This window comes from Mya arenaria, chromosome 6 (genome assembly GCF_026914265.1).
Source record: "Mya arenaria isolate MELC-2E11 chromosome 6, ASM2691426v1".
Taxonomy (NCBI): Eukaryota; Metazoa; Mollusca; class Bivalvia; order Myida; family Myidae; genus Mya; species Mya arenaria.
In genome coordinates this window covers 68,013,932-68,019,997 of record NC_069127.1, presented here as the reverse complement: position 1 = coordinate 68,019,997, position 6,066 = coordinate 68,013,932, and positions in this window count along the sequence as shown.

Genomic DNA, 6,066 nt, shown 5'->3' with positions numbered 1-6,066 from the left:
TGGCAGCCATGTTGTGCAGCGGATCGGAACCATTTGAGCAATTTTGGTTAAGGACCACCCAAGGAACAATTCTGTCAAGTTTCATCAAAATCTGCCTATCCGTTTCAGAGGAGATGTCGTTTAAAGATTTTGCTATTTTTAGCTGTGGCGGCCATATTGTGCAATGGACCAGAACCATTTGAGCAATTTAAATAAAGGACCACCCAAGGAACATTACTGTCAAGTTTCATCAAAATCTGCTTAACCGTTTCAGAGGAGATATCGTTTAAAGATTTTGCTATTTTTAGCTCTGGCGGCCATATTGTGCAATGGACCGGAACCATTTGAGCAATTTTGGTAAAGGACCACCAAAGGAACATTCCTGTGAAGTTTTGTCAAAATCCGCTTATCAGTTTCAGAGGAGATGTCGTTTAAAGTAAAAGTTTACGCACGCACGCACTCACGACGGACAATCTGTGACGACATAAGCTCCATGGCCTTCGGCTAGTGGAGCTAAAAAAACAATGACTAGATTGGCATAGAATCTGCTTGAAATACTGGTTAGAATGAGATTGTACATACAAGATGGTGTAAAAGTAATACAAGTACAAGGTTTATGTTGTACATTATCAGTTTTGTAAAATAGTATGTCTCGTGTTTCACATAAAACACTGTTTGTAAAACAATTTGCTGCCTGTATGCAATATGGCCTATTAACATCTTGATTAACCTTAAATTTGACCTTTGACTTTGAAGGATGATCTTGGCTTTGATATGTTGCCATTAATTATGTGTACTAACACTAACCCGCGACACTATTAACCCATTATCTGATAAGACACATTTTGATGCATCCGAGAAATGTTAAAAATGGAGCATGTTCTTCTTAATGCTCACTTTTTTAAAAAGGTTTTCAAAACTGTTAGAAATTCAATTTTTCTTTTGCAAAGCATTTCAAAAATTTATAACCAAGTGTAGAAAATAATGTCATCATCCAAATATAGCATATCGGGTAATGGGTAAATGATGTACTATGAAAGCAGTTGTATTCCTGTTATATTAATTTAAGGTTAGCAAAAAAAAAATTGGCTTGAAAAAATATCTAAGTTGAATGAAACAAAGATAAACAGACAACGATATGTACAGTATAGTAAAAGTTTAGTCATAACATAGAAAGAAATCATAGGCAACATAATAAGCAAATGACATATCAATAGTTTGTAAGATATGTGAAATGACATACACTCAGTCAAAATTCTAACCGATCACTTCTTAAACTGGATTTTTTTTTAAAACTATATTTCTGTCCTGTCTGAAAAATTAGTAATTGTCTCAGCTGATGTAAACTTGGCAAAACTCCTAATCGGTCACTTAGTAAAGTAACTTTCCTGAAAAATGCATAAAGTGTCAACAATATACAGTTCAGTATTCTATTTTCCCCATCTCGTGGCAATATTCTTAGAAAATTTCAGCTAAATCGAAGCTTAAACGGCAGAGAAAACACAGTTCATATGTGATTACTCCTAATCCAAAAGTCACAAGGAAAAGAAATTACAATGCAAATTCCATAGGGAATCACATTTTTCATTGATTTTGTATTTTTAAAATCTTTTGACACAGTCTCTGTTTCACATAGAAGGTAATGTTAAAGTTGAACATTTTTTTTAACTTATTAAGCCATTGGTGACTGTGTATCAGTCTCACATGTCATGTAATATCATTTTAAAGTGACAAAGGGTGGTATTTTTATTTTTCTTCCTTTATACGCTATGTTAGATTTTGTGACTTTTATTATTGATAGTGTTGTCATTTGAGACACTGTATCTTTTTGATGAAGCGTAGTACGTGAACCAAGTTTTCACAGCATGTGTACGAGATAATGGTCTTTTCATAAATCTAATTTGTAATTAAGCTTATTGTACAGGGAAGGGAATATTAGAAGATTACCTAGGTGACCGATTAGGAGTTTTGTTGAGTGTATTCAGCAAAACAACTCTTTAATACAACTACCTGTCTTAGATAGGTAGTGGTCAATTAGGGAAGGTGTCACCAAGAGCATGTAAAAAGAATGCAGACAGCTGTAGCTGGAATTTGGCAAAAGCAAATTCAATTTTTAAAGCCTGGTATAATAAAATGCGAGTATTCCTGTACTCCTTGTATTTAAGTAAGTATATTTAAACTTAACTACTAGTAGACATGCATATATGGTACATGGACGCCTCCACTCAATTGGTGTGTGAAAATCAAGGTAGAATGTGAACGTCAAGGTCAGAATGATAGTGATACATGACACCTCACAATCCAAAAATGCAACCACAAGCCAAGTTTGGTGATCGTAGGCCATATAGTATAGGAGATATGCGCTGACAAAGATTTAAAAGTAATTCTGCTGATGAATATTCAATCTTTCAAACACGAAAAAAAACCTATATCATCTGGTAAAAGTAATGACCAAAAACGTTATAGATGAAATCATTTTTAGTAAAAGAGGTAGATTTTTTCCTACAATATGTAATTGAACTAGAACTCTGACCAAGTGAGCTCTACCATTGTATGAAGTAAATATGAAATTCCATCCAGTAGTTTTCAAGTTATGCTCCAGACAAGTAAAAGTACCAAAGGACAATAGCTCCATAATTAGCAAATTAAGAGTTATGGTTCTTGTACACTGCACTTCATCTCATTGAGTTTTAACATTGTATGAAGTATTATGAAATTCCATCCAGTAGTTTCCAAGTTTTGCTCTGGACAAGAAAAAGTAACAAAGGGCAATAACTCTGTAATTAAGCAAATTACTGCACTTCCTATCATTGAACTTTACCATTGTATGATGTTTTATGAAATTCCATACAGTAGTTTTCAAGTTATGTTCCGGACAAGACAAAGTAACAAAGGTCAATAACTCCATAATTAGGTAAATTAGAGCTATGGTTCTTGTACACTGCATTTCTTCCCATTGAGCTTTACTATTGTATGAAGTTTTATCAAATTCCATTAACTCATTATCTCCTAGAGACACATTATTGCACAATTATTGTGGCTGATGTTTGAAGAAATTGTGAGAAATAGAGCATTTGCTCCTTAGGAGCTCCTTTTGGTAGTTTGGCTGTAATGTCTTCCAACTGACACTGAAAGGCTGCAACTAGCACTTCGTTTGATACATTGAAGATTCCATCCTGTTCTGTGAGTAACTGGGATTCCACATCACCCAGGTCAAGTCCTAGAATGGTGGCCGTCATCTCGGTGTTTGGCATGTCAGTAACCTATATAAATAAAGTAGGGAATAACTCCGTTATTAAGCATAAAGGGGTTATGGTTCTTGTACACTGCACTTCCTTTCATTGAGCTCTACCATTGAATGCAGTATATGAAATTCCATCCGGTAGTTTTCAAGTTATGCACTGGACAAGAAAAAGTAACAAAGGGAAATAACTCTGTCATTAAGCAAACATGGGTTATGGTATTTGTAAACTGTACTTCCTCTAATTGAGCTCTACCATTGTTTAAAACTTTATCAAATATAATCTAGTAGTTGTCATAGTATTCTCTGGACAAAGTTTACACTATTAAACTATGGAACAAGGGGAGATAACTCTGCAACAAATTGACCAAGCGTTATAACCCTTGCAAAGTGCACAACTTCACATTGCTATCTATCTAAGTTGCAAGTTTCAATCAAATTCCTTCAATTCCTTTAATTCTTTCAAGTAGTTTTTAAGTTAGAGTATGGGACAAATACACTATCGAAATAGTTTGCATGCGTAATTGCAAGGGGTAGTATAAACATTTCATAAATGAAACGCTTGATGTTGATGGGACATCTTTACCTTAACATGGCCGCTAAAAAAATGAGCGGCTTCCTGAGATGCAATATCATGTTAAATATGAAGTTTGTCAAATGGATGAAAAGTTAATGGCAATTTTACATCTTGAATGTGACCTTGACAAGTGGACCCTCAAAATGTGTGGGTCATTGAGATGCACCTTCATGCTAAAATTCAAGTCTGTGCATTGCAAATAGTTTAGGTAGATCAGAGGATTTGGAAAGGAACTTTTGCTCGAGTACATGTATGTTTGTATGTTCCAAGATATAGCATTTACCTCTATCTTTGTAAATTGTGTTGACGACAGGGATTCCTCATTGTTATATCTCTTGCTGTTGACAACAATATTGGTGATGGCAACAACATCCCCCAACACCACAGGCTCTGCTGTAATGTTGCGCCACAGGCTGACTTTCACCTTCCCAGTACGGTCCTCCACCGTAATGGTCCGCACATTCACCCTTTTGTCATTCACCATTACTGTAGTGGGAACGCTGTCCTGCAAGGAGAAATAACATCGACATCTTTGATGTGGCATAAAGAAGTTTTTGATTGCTTATTTTCAATCATCATCTTTTATGTATGCCAACATTTGTCTGCCTGTAAAGGGGCATTAAATTTGCACACAAAAAAATAACGTTAGTTATTACCCTGTCAAATTGTAACCCTTGCGATGGTAAATAAAAGTGTGTAGTTGAAACACCAATGCGCCCAAAGGGTCTTGTCACAAATAAATTTGACATTTGACCTTGAAGGATGACCTTGACTGTGTTATGTTACAAATGAATATCTGCAATAGTTCAAAAGTTGACCTTTGACATTGAAGGATGACCAAATGTTACCACTGAAAATTGGTGGCTCCATCAGGTACACCTACATGCCAAATATGAAGTCACTAGCTGTATTAGTAGAATATATGACAATTAAGCTTTGTGACATTGAACTTTGACCTGCAACACATAATCTTGGATGTGGTTAACATTTCTGTAAAATTTAAAAAATCATTTATTCATGACGGGAGATACGGATCAGACACGAACATGTGTACGGCTAGACAGACACATAGGGCGAATCCTGTTACACTCTATCCAATAAGCTCTATGTATGGGTGATGGTATACTTTGTATAACAATTACGCAATCAATTTTTAAGTGTTCACTTTTATATATATACACTTTGAGAAAACACTTAGAATACACTTTGTGCTCAATACAGTCCAAAGGACTTAGAATCAAAGAAGCTCGACCAATAAAAATGAAAAAGTTAAAATCAAACTATTGATCAAACACACACTTAACAATTAAAATCTCGTTTCCAATATTCAAACATGTGTGATGTAAACACTTGATGAAAAAAGTCACAAGTGCTTCTCAAATACTTGCTTTACAATATTTTAACAATGTATCCAATATTCCAAACACCTCAAACTATTGATTATCAAACTCTTGATGTAAACAAAATGTTAATTGATTTTTAAACAGTCTTTAATATGTCAATTCAATACATGTCTGTGAGTGTGAACATCAATAAAAAAATCCCAAATGTACGTGTTTGATAATGGTGGTGAGGGCGAATAGCGCAGTAAAATGATAACCTAAATTTAGCATGCGCACTCGAGTAACGTTAAGTAGAAATGCACGGAATACAACATACATATATAACCCGAGATAAACATAAGGCTTGGTTACGAAATTATTCCATGCATGCTAAAATGAACGAAGACGGATCGTTTTTCCGAAGTCGTATTCACGTAATTTGTGCAAAAATGGTTTGTTTAAAAATGCACAGAGAACATCAAACATAAATAACCTACGATAAAAAGAAAACTCAAGTGAATGACAATATATTCAAGTGCATGCAAACGGAACTGCTGATTGTCGATTCGTTGTTGTTGAACGAGGGCCGAGATTTTACAAAATGGCAGGCTCCGGTGTTGTTGAACGATGCCCAGAGTTTTTGAAAAATGACTGACTTCGGACGCTTTGTAAATTGTGCAGATATGTCACAAGACAAAAATAACAATGCACTGCTATGATTGTAAAATACTCAACACATACAATAAGAAATTGAAGGAAAAACAATTTGTTATAGTTGGCTACTTACCAGATATAGTTTGTGGTTTGTAGAAGAGTTAGCCCGGATTGAAGCTGGCGACGATTCCTCCGCGATATTTTAGTCGAACATTCAAAATGAATTGTATATAAATCACTTATGATAACAAACGTTTCTCGACGTTAATTTTTTTTAATTTCCATACGTTTAT